This window comes from Ambystoma mexicanum, chromosome 13, assembly GCF_040938575.1.
Source record: "Ambystoma mexicanum isolate Mex_15411 chromosome 13, UKY_AmexF1_1, whole genome shotgun sequence".
Taxonomy (NCBI): domain Eukaryota; kingdom Metazoa; phylum Chordata; class Amphibia; order Caudata; family Ambystomatidae; genus Ambystoma; species Ambystoma mexicanum.
The window spans coordinates 128,936,928-128,953,661 of NC_090938.1; the positions used below are offsets into that span (position 1 = coordinate 128,936,928).

The following is a 16,734-nucleotide window of genomic DNA, read 5'->3' on the forward strand; positions in this document are numbered from 1 at the left end:
GGAGGGAGGATCTCCAAGTTTGCCTGAGACTGGAGAGAAATAACAAAGGACAAATGGGTGCTGGATGTATACAGGCACCTACAAGAGTTGTAACAAACACCCCCTCTCATACCTCCAAACCATCAGTCACAGGTGCACAAGACCACGGTTCTACAAGAAGTGCAGCTCATGCTGCAAAAAAGGGCCATAGAAAAAGTCCCCAGGAACCAACGGTGAAAGAGAGTGTACTCCCGATACTTCGTTGTCCGCAAACCGGATGAAAATTGGAGGCCCATTCTAGACCTGAAAAGGTTAAACAAATGTATAAAGCGCCAGAAGTTCACTGTGATCACATTACATCAGGGCTTAGAGGCAATGCAGCACCATGACTACCTTGTGAACCTGGACATCCAGGACACATTTGTACGTACCCATCCATCCAGGGTACCGGAAATTCCTCTGGTTTGTGGTCGGAAAACAGCGCTACCAGTTGAAGGTCCTACCATTCGGCCTGATGTCGGCTCCGCGCACCTCAATGACTGGTTGGTGCAATCTCCATCGAGGCAGGAAGCACAGGGCTTTACCATCAACTACAAGAAATCCTTCTTGCGGCCGTCCAGGAGGTTCATATTCCTGGGGTGGAATTCTCCATCCAGGAAACCAGGGTGCGTCTCTCCAGCGACAGAATGAATACTCTTGCGGCACTGCTAAAGACGGTCACGCTGAGCAAAGTAAAAACCGTCAATGCATGCACCTACTTGGGACAATGGTGTCATGCATACAACTGATCCCGCACTGCAGACTTCATATGAAATTGCTACATGAGTGCCTGACAACGAACTGGATGCAGACCATCGGATCCGCCTCCCTCCAGAGGTGGGTGCTCACGTGGATGTCAAAGGGCTATGGACGCCCTGGGAGTCATTAAAGTACTCAAACTCAGAGCAGTTCGGTGGGCACTCAAATCTTTCCTCCTGATACTACAGAACCAAATGGTCAAAGTCCTCACAGACAACACCACCACAATGTATTCTATGCGAAAGAAGGGAGGAACGAGATCCAGGATATTGTCCTAGGAAGCTCAACTGACATGGCACTGGGCCATTGTCCACGGGATCAGCATTCAGGCATTCCAGCTGCCGGAGATGCAGAATCAGACGGCATACAGTCTCAGCAGGCAGATGTCCCAAAACCACACATGTGAGCTCGACGCTGCAATCACTGTTCCAATGCTGGGGTCGGCCAACAGTAGGCCTATTTGCCACGATCCACAACAGAAAGTGTGCCAGGTACACCAGCAGGACACTGCAAAAGGGCTCAATGGGAAATCCATTCACTTTTCTGTGGGATGGCCTCTTCGCATACAAGTTCCCGCCGTTCCCGATCCTGCGCAGAACGATACAAGTGATCAAGCAGCACTCCTGCAAGGTGAATCTCATTGCGCCAGACTGGCCTTGCCAGTCCGGGTACTCCGATGTGGTCCAGCTCTCCAGGAACAAACAAATCCAACTGAACAATTGACCAGACATCATAACACAAGGCAAAATTCTGCACCACGACCTTCAATCACTGCGCCTGATGGCATGGCTCCTGACTTTGTGGAGTTCGGGAGCCTGGACATATCTCAAGAGTATAGACAGGTCCTGGCGGCATCAAGAGCTCCCGCCACTAACAAATCATACCACCTAAAGTGGAAGCGATTTTGCAAGTGGCGTGAAACCCAATGCCAACAACACCAGGAAGGACTGAACCCATTCTGTGTGATGCCAGAGGAGGTGCTGCCATTCCTGCTAGGCCTAGCCAATCAAGACCTTGCCCACAACTCCATTAAAATGCACTTGGTGACCATCTCTAGGTACACTAGGCGGGAGACTCAAAGGCCTTTTCAGAAGTTTTCCACCAGTAAGACGGATATAGCTAGAATGGTGCCTCAACACTGTACAGTCAGGGCTCATGAAGAAACCGTTTGAACCTATGGCCTCAGCACCTCTGGGATACTTGTCCTGGGAGGTCACCTTCCTGGTGGCTATTACGTCAGCCAGGAGTGTGTCGGTGCGGCAATCCCTCGTAATCAACCAGCCATACTTGCTTTTCCAAAAGAACAGGGTACTTCTCATGACCAATCTGCAACTCGTTCCCAAAGTGCGCACCGATTTTCACAAAATATTTCCACTTATCCTTGCCAGCTTTCTTTAGCAAGCCCTCATCACCGGCAGTGGTGTCATTACACTTGCTAGACCTCAAGTGAGCATTAAAATACTACATTGTCAGAACGCAGTCCTTCAGGAAGTCAACGCAACTTTTCATAGTGTATAGCCCGATGAATAAAGGCAATGTTCTATCCAAACAAAGCATATCAAGGTGGCTATCGTTGGCTATTGTCTTCTGCCAAAAGTGGTCGGGGAAGCCCCTCCAGGCTCCCCCACATGCACATTCAACGAGAGCTACAGTGACTTCAGTAGCACGGTGTTTGGGGGTCCCGATCACAGACATCTGCCAAACGTCCACCTCGTCAGTGCCTCATACTTTCACAAGGCACTACTTCCTGGAGAAGCAGAATGGCGAAAAAGTGCAGACAGGAAGAGCAGTCCTACAGCGCCTGTTACAGTAAGGTATGATCCTATGGATTGGCTATAAAGTATACTGGTGCGGGTTCCCTGTATGCATCTCCAGTGTCTGTATACTGCTACATAGTCTATTCATAGCATGTCAATCTATGAAAGATCAAATGCTGGAGAAGGAGAACGTTTCTTACCTGTAACTTCTGTTCTCCAGCATTGGATCTTTTATGCATTCACATGCTGTGAATATTCCCCGTCGTCAGGCTGGGAAACCTCAGTAACTTTAATATAGTCGTTTTCCTATGGAAAAAACCTTGACACCTTGCGTGTCCCATCAATGTCATTGTGGGTGCTTTTGGCAGCACCAATGGGATTGCCAAGTGTATAGCTCCGTCCCAGCAGCTTCCCCTCAGATTTCAACTGTCTTCCAAACCGTTGGGATTCCTCATGCTTCTCTCTTGATAGAATATCTACATTAATTTTTGCCAGCATTCGCTTTTTCCTGTCTTTTGACGCCAAAAAAGCTCAGTTCCAGCTCCATTATGGAATCTTCAGGACCGAAAAAATCCTGCTTCAGGCCATGTGAGACCTGTGGCCTGAAGAACCTATACGAGGGAGACGGGCACTTGGAGTGCCTTTATTGTCTGTACCCAACTCATTCTGCCGATGGATGTGACATCTGCCAAGGGTTCTCGCTAAAGACCTTCAGAGACAGAAATAGACACCTCATTTGTTGGCTCAATGAGGGGACCTACCCGGCTTTGGAGGTCGGCTCGTCATTGAGTGGGAGGGCAACCACTACTTCGAACAAGGGATATCCGTCATGTCAGAGATCAAAATCTGAGGAACCGGCGACTAAAAAGCAGAGGACAGATGAGGCTAAATCATCTTCCGGCCATGATAAGGCCAAGCATTCATTGCCTCCTAAAAAACCTCTTTCAAATGGGTAAAAATCCCACATAGTCTCTAAGCACTCTTCTCAGGATACTACGTCAAAGTCGCTGTTGGAGAGGCCAAAAGAAAAGTGCTCACACCTGGCTTTGAGATCCGCTGAATCGTCACGAAAATCTCTGTCGACAGATAAGCATAAATCGAGGCCACCATCCTCCCCAACCTCGTAGACGAAAAAGTCTTCTTCGATGAGCACCAAGAAACACCACTCGTCATCGGGATCGCACAGGTCTTCTTCCGGACACAAGCCTTCCTCAAAATATCGCACAGCGTCCAAATCGTCATCCAAATCGTCATCTTCTTCACCAACGACGGCATAAACTATGACACCGATGAGGTCAACAACAGTCTTGGCACGATCAACATCTCGACTCCCGTCGACGACTTCCTCGTCGATGATGAAGAAAAAATCCCCGGCGAAAGAGCAGCCACTTTTAGATCATCTACTGCTCTGGCATGTTCAGAAATGGAGACAGGAGTATTGTCCCTGAGAGGTATAGTAAAAGCCCCATCTGGGCCCATGATACTAGACCAGCCTCCTTTGGAAATTACTCCAGCCTTATTACCTGAAGAAATTCTGCAGCACGAATTCACATCAGATTATGAGGCCCCTTCTTATGAATGTTATGAGTATTCAAATCAGATTCTGGGAAAGGAGGTTCACAGGCACCCATTCCAGATCCTTCCACGGGATTCTGGTACCCCGGCCAGTATATTCCACCGGACCTGTGTCTCGAGATTCTACGGTACCACGATTCCAGTCGTAGCTGCCACCAGAAATCACTGCTTCTTCAATTGAAACTGCATATAACAACGCTTCCCCTGCCAGTGCTCGGGCTGGTTCTCCGCGTCATCATTTCGTCGGTGTTTCAACAGACAGTCTGGCAGCCAATCCAAGATCTTCGACCAGACAAAACGGTATGCAGCATCCCCGAGATGCATACCTTAACAGCTGGAGCCTTCCCAGTGACTGTATGTTGTGGGTACACCCTGTGGGTGGGACCTGGGTGAATGGAGTGTGTGACCAATATGCACTTCTTGTTGTGGGTGTCTAGTATCTGGTGTTTGACACAATGACTGAGACAGCCCTGCCCGAAACTGGTATGAATGCAGTGTGTAGTGTTGAATGGCTGGGTACTTGTCCCAATACACAATACACAATACACATTCCTTGTTGTGAGTGTCTGAGAGGGAGGATTATGGCCTGAATGCACTGTATGCCCGATTGGCTGACTGACTGCTGAATGCCCTTCTGAGTGATTGGTTGCCTGAGTGTGACCCAGCAGAATGAATGGGAGATCAACTAGCATATCTTGGGGCCTCTCACTGCTAGAATTCGTTTAGAAGCTGAAGTTGAAACTGATGCTTAATCTCGAAGCCGAGCCTGAAGAAGAAGGTTGACTGCTGTCTCCATTCGCCGAAATCCGAAAGCCGTCGAGACTGATCCAAGAGAGGACCTGGTTAGACACCCTCTTCCCGTGCTCCGAGGGACCATTGAGCACCGCTAACCTTCGCCGAAGCGCCGTGGAAGTCAGACCCTCGAAAGGCTGCCAACCAGAGACTGGGACCGTTGAGGAGAACAAAGACCAGCACCGGACATTCCTTCCACCGTCGTCGACCAGGGTTCGCAAGTTTGTTGTAACCGATGGAGGCCCGTCAAAGCCGTGTTGCCCGAAAGAGGGGACTGCTTGACGCTGTGCCACCGACAACCGGAGCCACACGCTCCTTTGCCTAAGACTTTTGATTCATGGACGCGCTCATCTGCACCGCCGCCCGTCTTATCCCGCCGGAGAAGTCGAGGCCATCGACGCGCCGAGGAGCATCCGCCGGTGTGTTTCCCACCACCCAAGACCGTAGAGACGCTGGACGACTCGACACCCTTGCTGGGCCACAGTTCTTCATAAACTCTTTTTCGGTCCTGAACTATCGACATCGAGGTGCCCCGCACGCCTCTTCCTTGCAGGACGTCTCCGCTTCGTCACCGACGAACACCGCTGGGACCGAAGCTGCCGCCTCGACGCCGTGTTCACATTCTTCGAGGGATCTCGACGATCCGTGGCTCCTGCTTTAAAGAGAGCCGCTCAAGAAGGATCCGTCGACGACTCATCGTCAAAATCTGCTATTCCAGGTACATTGGGTTGGCAGAAACATTATAGAAAGAAATAAGACTTATAGAACAATATATGGACTGGGCTTGTGATATATCGTTACTTTACAGGTTGCCCAGGTGGGGGGGATCTCCACACAGAACTGTGTCTAGTTGCTAGGGGCCAGTAATCTGCCAATTGTTCTAACCCATTGCTTTCCTCCTGTGTCTATTGTTGGTTACCTTTATTAATTTTTCTGTGTGACATTTAACCAGAGTACAGTTGATGCACTTTAATGGAATCTAATAATAATTGTGGTACCACGTAGAACTGTATATATTTGCCATTGTAGATTTACTGAGCAGAAAATGAGTTATTGTGATTGCGTACAAAACCTTGAACTTAATTATATAAAGACAGTGTTTTAACTAATACAGTGTGTGGACATTCCTTTGTGGGGGCTTGGGGACTACACTGTACTTAAGAACAAGCCTGCATCACCTCCTGAGAAGCTAGGCCTTGATTGCTCATCCATTGCTACCGTAATAGAGAATCTTGGCTGGGGTTCTCTGTGCCTCTCCTCTGCCATATAGAGAGCAGAAATACAGACCCCCCCTCCAGTCTTTACGCTGGTAGTAGTGGTGGGATGCTTATGGTTTTAAGAATCAGTGTATAACCGTGTCACTTACAAAATATCTGCACTTTGTTAACTTGAGGTTTAGTTGTGTACAAGATAACTGCATTACAAGCAATGGAGTCTATTGCAAATGGTAAATTGACTAGGATGAGCTTAGAGGCTCTCCAGAGTGCTTGTGAAGCCAGGGAGCTAGACTTTGTGGATAAGTCTAGGGCTGTGCTGATAGCTGCCCTGGTGGACTACCAGATTGATGGTGAAACTCTTGAAGGGGGGATGCAACCAATGAGGACTCTGCCCCTGGGGTTGTTGCTGAATCTGTTTCTGGGAATACCACCATTCTTGCTGCCTCTGTTCCAAACCCCAGCACTGCTCTTCAGGGGGAAGCCCTGAAGATTGAACTTTTAAAATTGGAGCTACAACGGGAAGAGTTAGCCTTTCAATACAAAAAGTTGGCAACAGAAGCTGAGTTGAAGAAAGAGGAGTTGGCACAGCAAGTGATACTCAATGATGGGGAAACTGAGCACCAGAGAATCCAGCTAGAGAAAGCTAAAGTGGAGACTTCAGCTAAACCAGTGGAGAGTGGCAGGTCCCTAGCCACCAAGTTTATGAAAGATTTGGTTGGTGTGTTTGTGGAGGGTTCAGATATCCTCCAATGGATTGAAGCGTTTGAAATGGCTTGTGCAATTCATGATGTAGATAAGAGAGATTGGGCTAAGTGTTTATTAAGCAGAGTGCCTCAGACTGGGTATGACTATATTCTGAAACTGAGTGTGGAAGAAAGGGGTTAGTATGAGTGCATGAATTCTGCTTTAATTGCCAAGTTTGGCAAGACACCTACCCAATACCTTAAAAGATTCAGGGATTTTAAGAAAACAGAGAATGTGTCTTGGGTTGACTGGGTGAGTGCTGTGCACATGAACATGATGTGGTGGGTTGATGGTTACAAGGTGAAAGCTTTTGTTGAATTGTCCCACCTTTTTGTTTTTTCAGCATTTTTCTGAAGCCTGTTCACCAGAGCTGCGTCAGTATGTTGCTGACCAGAACCTTTTGGATCCCTGTAAGCTGGCCAGGCTAGCTGACAAGTGGGTCTCCCACCGGGTGTCCCCTAAGGACTCCAGTGGGAAGGACAAGGACAAAGAAAAGGGGACCTCTCAGAAAGCTGAGGAGTCCCAGAAACAATCACAGTCGGGTAAACCAAAACCTAACTCTCCTAAGACCCAAACATCTAGTAGGGATAAGTCATCTGTGGGTGGGAATAAGAGTAGTGGTCCACGTGCTGCAAAGCAGGCTCCCAGTGGTTCCAGTACCGTATCCCCGCATTCCTGGCACTTGTTGGGAATGTGGGGCTCTGGATCACAAGTGTAAAAGTAAGGCACTTCGAGTACAAGCTGTCAGCCTGAGCTACCCTTACCCCATGTCTGAGGTGGAGGCCACTGTCCTCCCCTCCTCTGCAGGAATCACATTTGGTGCTCCTGTAGATATCTCCCTAGTGTCCCTTGGGGCCTGGGTCCAGTACGCAGAAGTACTGGCGACTATCCTACAGAATACCCATAGGTTTTTGAGAAGTGTCCTCTTGAATGGCCAGCCTTCTACTGGTTTGTGAGACACGGGGGCAAGCATGACAGTGGTGGACAGGACCCTGCTCAAGCCAGAGGACTATGTAGGTGCTCCTCTGAGAACCACCAGGTTAGCTGGTGGGCCTCCCAAATTATTGCCTGTAGCCTTAGTCACACTCATGATTGGAGACAAGACACCAAAGCTTCCAGTCCCGGTTCAGGACAATGTCCCTGCTAACATTCTGTTAGGTAATGACCTAGTAGAGTTGTGGTTGATCTCGGATGATCTCCCCATGACTGCTTCTGCAGTCACTAGGTCACTGGCGATACAGGGTCTGGCTGTGAGTCAGGTACCCAAGCCAAAGTCAAGGCCTAAGGCAAGAAGACAGAAGAACAAGAAGGCTACCTCTGCAAAGGGGGCTCCTTCTCTTCCTGCTGTTCCTATTTGGATCCCTGCTCCGGACGGGCTGGGTCCAGTGGAAAACCCAAACTCAACTCCTGAGGGAGAAGAGGCAGAAGACCGTTCTGCAGGAGAGTTTCTCAACCCAGAGGACCACGCCGACCTTTATTGCCTGTTGGCTGAAGGGGGACCCTCCCGGGCGGACTTCTGTAATGGACAGAGAGAGTCTCTCTCTCTCTCTCTCTCTCTCTCTCTCTCTCTCTCTCTCTCTCTCTCTCTCTCTCTCTCTCTCTCTCTCTCGTCTGAGGAAACAGGTCCTGTCCAAGGCACAAGGAGAAGTGCCTAGGACATTCTGAATCTATTGGGAGGGTGAGATCCTTGTTAGTTAGTCCAGTAAGCCTGAACCAGGGACCCTGAATAGGTTGGTGGCACCCCAGGTTTACAGGCCCTTCCTGCTGCAGTTGGAGCATGAGGTGCCCTTAGCTGGTCATCTTGGTACCAAGAAGACTAAGCAGAGGCTCTCTGCCCATTTCTACTGGCTCGGATTGGGAGTAGAAGTGGAGTCCCACTGCAGGACCTGCCCAACTTGTCAGTTATCTGGCAAGACTGGAGGCAGTGTCATTGCCCCACTGCAGCCATTGCCAGTGGTTGGCACACCGTTTGAGAGGGTAGGCATCAACTTTGTAGGTCCCCTGGACCCTCCCACTTCAAGTTCGACATTGATTCATCCTGGTCTCGGTTGATCATGCCACCAGGTACCTTGAGGCTATACCCCTTCGGACTGTTACTGCCAAGGTGGTTGCCAGGGCTCTCCTGGGCATTTTCACCCGGGTTGGATTCCCTAAGGAGGTTGTCTCTGACAGAGGATCCAACTTCATGTCTACATGAAAACCATGTGGAAAGAGTGCGGGGTAACCTACAAGTTCTCCACCTCTAACCATCCTCAGACAAATGGTCTGGTTGAGAGATTTAATAAAACTCTCAAGGGCATGCTAGGCACTTTGGAAGAGGAGGAAATGGGATCTCCTCCTGCCATGCCTGCTGTTTGCTTACAGAGAGGTACCTCAAGAGGGTGTTGGTTTCAGCCCCTTTGAGTTACTCTTTGGACACCCTGTGAGGGGGCCCCTTGCCTTGATCAGAGAAGGGTTGGAAGCCACCACTCCAGGTCCTGCCAAGCAAGTGGGGGACTCTGTGTTAGGCCTCAGGTGGAGGATGACACAGATGATGGGTCAGCCAACAGCAAATGTCAAGGCCAGCCAGGAATTGAACAAGTACTGGCATGACCTTAAAGCCTCGCAAGTGGATTGGACTCTGGGACAGGAAATCCTTGTGATGGAGCCTACCAAGCCTAGAGCTTTGGCAGACAAGTGGACTGGACCCTTCATGATCAGCTCCAAGATGGGTGAAGTCAATTATCGGGTTGACATGGGAGTCCCTGGGAGTCCCTGGGGTAGCCCCTCAGGTATTCCATGTTAACAGGCTCAAGCCTTTCCACAGGCGAGCAGAAGTCGCATGTCCCTTGCTAGCTTCAGAGCAAGAAGAGGATGATAGTGAGCCCCTTCCTGATTTGCTGCATAGCAACCCTCAGGATAGCTCAGTGGAGGGAGTGCATCTCTCTCCAGATCTGACGACAGAGCAGCAGAGGGCCTGCAGGGCTTTGCTCGGGAAGTATGCCTCTTTGTTTTCACTGACGCAAGGCCTTACACCGTGGTGTAGGCACAAAATTGACACTGGTGACAGTGTGCCTGTCAAACGCAGGTGCTCCTGTATGTCAGATACAGTTAAGAACCACATCCAGGCTGAGGTCACCAAGATGTTGGATCTAAGTGCTATTGAACCCTCAACCAGTCCCTGTTGTAGTCCAGTGGTTCTTGTTCCCAGGCAGGTACCAAGGATTGGAGATTGTGTGGACTACCGAGGAGTCAGTGCCGTCACCAAAACCGACGCGCACCCATTGCCCAGGATTGATGAGCACGTGGACACCATAGGTGCTGCCAAATTTGTGAGCACCTTTGACCTTACCTCAGGCTATTGGCAAATAGCTCCGACGGACGATGCCAAGGAAAAGACGGCGTTCTCAACACCTGAGGGACTCTACCAGTTTAGGGTCATACCTTTTGGGTTGAAGAATGCCCCTGCCACCTTCCAGATATTGGTCAATCATGCGCTCAGTGGGCTGGAGGCCTTTTGTGTGGCCTACTTAGACGACATTGCCGTCTACAGTTCCACCTGGGAAGAGCATTTGACACATCTAGATAAGGTGTTGCAGGCCTTGAAAAGGGCTAACCACACTATCAAGGCCACCAAGTGCCAGATAGCTCAGGGGAATGTCACGTATCTTGGTCATGAGGTAGGAGGGGGTCAAATCCAACCTCTCCCCAGTAAAGGACAGTATGTACATGACTGGGAGACTCCCACTACTCAAACCCAGGTGAGATCTTTTTGGGCCTCACTGGGTATTATCGCAATTTCATGGCGGTCTATGGAACCATAGCTGCACCACTGACAGCTCTGACTTCACCCAAACAGCCTAAGAAGGTGAATTGGATTGAAGACTGTCAGAGGGCCTTTGATGGCTTGAAAGAAAGTGTAGGGCGCCTGTGTTGTGTGCGCCTGACTACAGCAAACCCTTTATCATCCGGACGGATGCCTGCATCAACGGAATTGGAGCTGTCTTGTCCCAGTTAGATGACAAAGGGAGGGAACATCCTATCATATTCATCAGTAGACAACTCAAGGGTAGAACACTTAGGTGGGCTACTGTTGAAAAGGAATGTGTTAGCATAGTTTGGAGCCTTAGGTGTCTCAGGCCCTACCTTACGGGGTCTTCCTTCAAGGTCCAAACAGATCATAAGCCCCTTAAGTGGCTTATGCAGATGAAGGGTGAGAACCAGAAGTTGCTCAGGTGGTCCATTAGCCTACAAGGGATAGACTTCACCATAGAGCATAGACCAGGGAAGAGTCACTATAATGCAGATATAGGCTGGTGGCAGCTCCATGCTGAATTTGACAGGTGCTATGAGTATCCTCCATTTTGGGATACCCAGGCCCTGCCATTGGAATCAGTTGATTCCTGATAGGAAACAAGATGGCCCCTGTGGCCTCTTGCTTTCTATTGCCTGTTACCTTGTTTTCCCAAGGTCCTTGGAATCCCTGGGAAGCCCTGGCTCTGTCCCTTCCCCATGACTGGCTGTTGGGTGGAAGTCCCATATATGGTGTTGTTGTGAAGTCCAGGCCAGACTGGCTGGAGCCTTCCCAGTGACTATGTTGTGGGTACACCCTGTGGGTGGGACCTGGATGAATGGAGTATGTGACCACTTCTTTGGCGCCATCCAACTAATTTTGGTCTGTTAGCATTACGTTCAGTTTGCGCAAGAAGTTTATCAGGGCATAGACGTCTTTTTCTCGCGGGTTAGCAAATTTAGACCACAGCTCCCCTCCACATAATGTAGGGTATGGTCTTGCCACTTGATTCAGATGTAACGTTCTCAAGGATTTCCTCCCTACACAGTATAGCGTTAGATGTTTCAGGGTCTCTGAGTGGTTTTTACAGAATCGACATGTTAGCGTCACTGGCCTTTTCCTAAATCTCAAGTTTAGGCTTACTCTTGTATCAAATAGATTAAGCCGAAATTTCATGAAAGTCTTTCGGTAATTAGCATTTGGAGCTTTGACCAAATATTGAAGGAGATTTTTCTGACTTTTTCCCTCTCTTGCCACTTCTCCCATCAGATTATAGCGATTTCTGTCGTCTGCCGTTGAACACCAATCTCGTTCCCATAGGTTTTTTTTTCACCTGATTCGGGTTAATCTTCAATGTCTTCTGGTCTGTGAGTAACTCTTTTAGATGGCTTTCACATGCGTTCACCCACCTGACGGGTATTGAATCTAGGTTCCCGTTTTCTAAATCAGATAAAATTTCAAATTGAGGTGTACCTTTGTCGATGATGGTCTTTCCGTTCACAGATAGCATATTCCAGAGAACTCTTGTGTTCATCGATATCGGCTTTAATTCATATCGCAAACAGGCAGCTGTAGAACGTGTCTCCAATACTGATTTTCTAATTGAGACCACAATTTGGCAGGAACTCCTAGGGCACTTTCTGCACCATAGATTAGTGTTGGAACAGCCTTCAGATTATAATGGGCAAGGACCGGTTGCAGGGAAAATGTTCCATATTTTTTATTTATGATAGCAGCTTGACAGGCTAGTTGTTTGCATTTTTGCTTTGCATTCTCAACCCAAGGGGCATCGTTTATGTTACAGTTGATCCACATGCCAAGATACTTGACCTTTTTTTACACAATTCAACCATTCATTATTCAACCTCCATTTCGGTTCACGGTTTTTGTTTACTTTTTTTGCTCTAGTGAGATCTTGAAGAATTAGTAATTCAGACTTTGCAGGGTTAATTCTTAGTTTGTTTTTTATCACATAGCTCTCAAGGGCTGCTAACTTCCGTGTCAAACCAATCGGTGTGAGATCCAGTAAGGCAATGTCATCAGCGTACACTTGCACTCCGCCAAGATGTTGGAATCTTTCGATTTCGCAGGATAGATGCAAACAGGACATAGCAAAATTTAGCCCATAGTTCTGGTTGTTTTAGCAGGTGGTTCATCAGGCCGTCTGGCCCAGGGGCTCTAGACGTGCTCAGTCTCAGAATGTTTCTTAAGATGTTGTCCTTTTCAATTGTGATTGACCACTCAGTTTCCAACTGAGGTTGCCACGTATCATTTGTATCTTTGGTCGAAAATATTTTTGTGTAATGATCAACCCACATTTTCTCAGACACCATATTATTTATGAGCGCGCCTTGCGGCACTGTTACCTCATACAAATAGTTCCAAAAGGCACTTGTGTTTTTTTTGGCTAGGGTTTCCATCATCAATTCAGCATCATGTTGCATCATTACAGATCTGTGATTAACCAGCCAGTTTTTGTAGCTTTGTTTAGCTTGTTTTATCATTTTTGCACAATCATCTTGCGCACACTTTTTAAATTTTCTTATAGCTTTATTTAGTTCTTTATCTTACTTGATATTTCATTATCCCTCACATGTATTTTTTTTAAATCGGGCTTAGACTTCGTCACATATGTCTCACGATAAGCTTCTAGAAGCACAGCGATTTTAATAAAGATCTCATGTTGGAACCATCAAGCCGTAAACGATTACGACCCGGTCCGACTGCCAAATACTCGTAATTTGAGGCCCCTTCTTTTTTTTACTGTTGCAACTTCAGCTGGATTTTTAACATGCATTGGTCGCTTTGCTCCTTCTCAATAACCTGTAGCGTTTCAACCTGGCATCTCACTTTTTCTGTCACAAGCATATAGTCAATGGTTGACCTTTGTTGTTTTCTCTGCCAAGTGAAGTGTGCAGGGATATCTCCCGGAGTATTTCCATTCAGCATCTTTAAGTTCTTCACTTTCATTTCGTGGAGCCACGCGTCCCCAGCTAGAAATCCATTTCCCGTCCAGTTATCTTGAGAGTTGATAGTCTTTTTCTGTAGGCAATTTATGTTGAGATCTCCACAGATCAGTATGTTCACTTCTTTCTCTTTATCATAGATATCACTTATTATTTGGGAGATTTGATCAATACATTTTTCTCGTCCCGTGGCCTCATGATGCCAATATATGTTTATCAACACCAGAATTTTGCTTATTTTTCTCAGTTGCATAGGCAGTTGGATCATAACTACTTGTAAATAAGACAATACATGTTTGTCGTTGAGGATACATGCTCCACTCTTGACTTTTACAAGTGTTAAAAGACCAGCCATGGGCCTTCCTTTCACACCCTTTATGGCAGGGTTAAATGCTGTCTCAAATCCATCTGCGATAGGATTTTTCAGAAGCCACGTCTCTTGGAGGTATAGTATATCTATGCCCTCTAGATCAATTGATTTATCTCCAAAGAGGTGCATATGGTCTCTTGTGTTCCATGAGGCAATACAGAATTTTTCAGGCCGACGGCTCGCTGAACATTCACTTTCATTCATACCATTAAGGGTTTTTGCTACACAAGTCCAGTTTTGGTCATCCCTGAAATCATGTTGGCTACTCCGGTTTGCATCGCCCAACTTTAAAACTGTAATTCTGATTTTATCCTTTTCGGGGTTCCATCTCATATTGTTGTCACTGCCGTTTTGTGTCTCTGACTTCTTTGCTAACGTGTTCTCTGTTGAAGAATTATCTGCACCTTTGCTTTGAGATGATCTGTGCACATTGGGTATGTGTAAAGACTGGAGGGGGGTCTGTACTTCTGCTCTCTATATGGTAGAGGAGAGGCACAGAGGACCCCAGCCAAGATTCTCTATTACGGTAGCAATGGATGTGCAATCAAGGCCTAGCTTCTCAGGAGGTGATGCAGGCTGGTTCTTAAGTACAGTGTAGTCTCCAAGCCCCCACAAAGGAATACACACGGCATCAGTTAAAACACAGTCTTTATATAATTAAGTTCAAGGTTATATACAATCACAATAACTCACTTTGTGCTTAGTGACTCTATAATGGCAAATATACACAGTTCTATGTGGTACCACAATTACTATTAGATCTCATTTAAGTGCATCAACTGTGCTCTGGTTAAATGTCACACAGATCATTCAATAAAGGAAACCAACAATAGAAATAGGAGGAAAGCAGTTGGTTGGAACAATTGGCAGAATACTGGCCCCGTTACCTAGACACAGTTCTGTGTGGAGATCCCCCCACCTGGGCAACCTGTAAGTAAAGATATTTCACAAGCCCAGTCCATATATTGTTCACAAAAGTGTTATTTCCTTCTAAAATAGTTGTACAACCCCAATGTTCCTGGAATAGCAGAGTTCGATGTTGGGTCGTCGACGGATCTTTCTTGAGCGGCTCCCTTTAAAGTAGGAGCCACGGATCGTTGAGATCCCACGAGGAAAAGGGTTGAACGACGACGGGGAGGTGGCAGCTTCGTACCTAGCTATGCTCGGCGACGACGGAGCGTTGACGTCCTGCAACGGAAGAGCCGTGCGGGGCACCTCGATGACGATAGTTCAGGACCGCAAAGAGTTTGAAGAACTGTGGCCCAGCAAGGGCGTCGAGTCGTCAGCTTCTCTGTGGTCTTTAGTTGGCGGGAAACCCACCGGCGGATGCTCCTCGGCCCGTCGGCAGCCTCGACTTTCTCCAGCGGGACAAAGCAGCCGACGGTGCAGGCGAGAGCGTCCTTGGATTTTTTTTTTTTTTTATTTAAAAGTTGTTTTAATCAACAAAACCTGATTTTTCAACATAAGTTTCTTTACAAAATTAAAATATTATCATTACATATGTATACACAATTGCTTACTCTTGATACAAAATTTTAAAAAGCAAAACATAACGAATTAAAAGAGAAAAAAAAGGAAAATAAGCAAGAAGAAAGAAAGAAAAAAGATACTATACAGTTTTTTCTATTAGCAAGACACTGGGGGTCATTACAAGTTGGGCGGTAAGGAGACCGGTGCCGGTAATCCCTTACCGCCCAGTTCCGAAGTCCCTTAGCGGGAACCGCAAGGGATGTGTGGTCGGCCATTAGCAGGCCCGTAATTAGCGACATCCCCATTCCCATTGAGCCCTATGGGGGCTTCAATGGGAATGGGGAATGGCATTTGGAATGGGGACTTACCGGGTCCGCCAAGGGCGAAATGTCCCGGTAAGTCCCCACTTCACCAGGTTGGACCCAGACACAATTTTGGAGGCAGCCATGGCGCTAATTGCGCCATGGCTACCACCAAAGTCGTAATGAGGCCCACTGTCCTATTCGGCCCCTTATAATCGACTCACAACAATCACCTTTTTCAATAAGCCCAAACTATATAAATAGTTAAGTGTTGCATATCTGACAATTCGCAAATTACTATGAAATAATAAATTCCAGCATCGGACATTTGTCCCCGTCATCAATACAGAAAATAGATGGGCAAAATGTATAGTTCGTTTTGATGTTAACGTTGGACATTCCACACACAGATGCATCATAGTTTCCGGGGCAATTTGACAGAAGCGACAGTGTATCTCAGAGCTTGTTAGAATTCTGCGGGCGCAGAGGACTTCCTTAGTAGGCCAAATATTGAGTCGAAATCGCAAGTCATCATTACGCTGACGCGAGTTAGGGAACATAGTTAAATAACTCTCCGTTTCCCCATACCGTTTTAAGGCGAATGGGTTATTCTGAAATTTCTGGTATAACAGACATGCTGATCTGGTTTTAATCCATCTGGTTTTAATCCAGTCATCCTCACACAAACCTTTTTTGGCCTTATCTGGGTTTTCTGTCAGTAATGTTAGAGAAAAACCTGCATTGTTAATAATCTTTTGGGCTATATTTCTCCACAATACTGCAAATGTGTCTTCAGATCTAAGGAAATAAGCAGATATAAGGCCTAATAAGCCTGGGTGATCCAGACTCAGAACACATTTGTGATACAATGAGCATAATTTCCATTTGTAGATAGAATAAAGGGACAAGAGTCCAAGCACATGTCTGAGGAGACATATGGGTTCAGACAGTGGGAGATTCAAAGCGCGTTTCCAGAAACACCCTTCTATAAC

At 47.2% G+C, this 16,734-nt stretch overlaps 1 protein-coding gene across 3 annotated transcripts in view; it reads left to right on the forward strand.

The window, feature by feature from the left end:
* SLC26A8 (solute carrier family 26 member 8) overlaps positions 1 to 16,734 on the forward strand; it is a 3,396,452-nt gene that overhangs the window by 992,544 nt on the left and 2,387,174 nt on the right. The window lies entirely within an intron of this gene.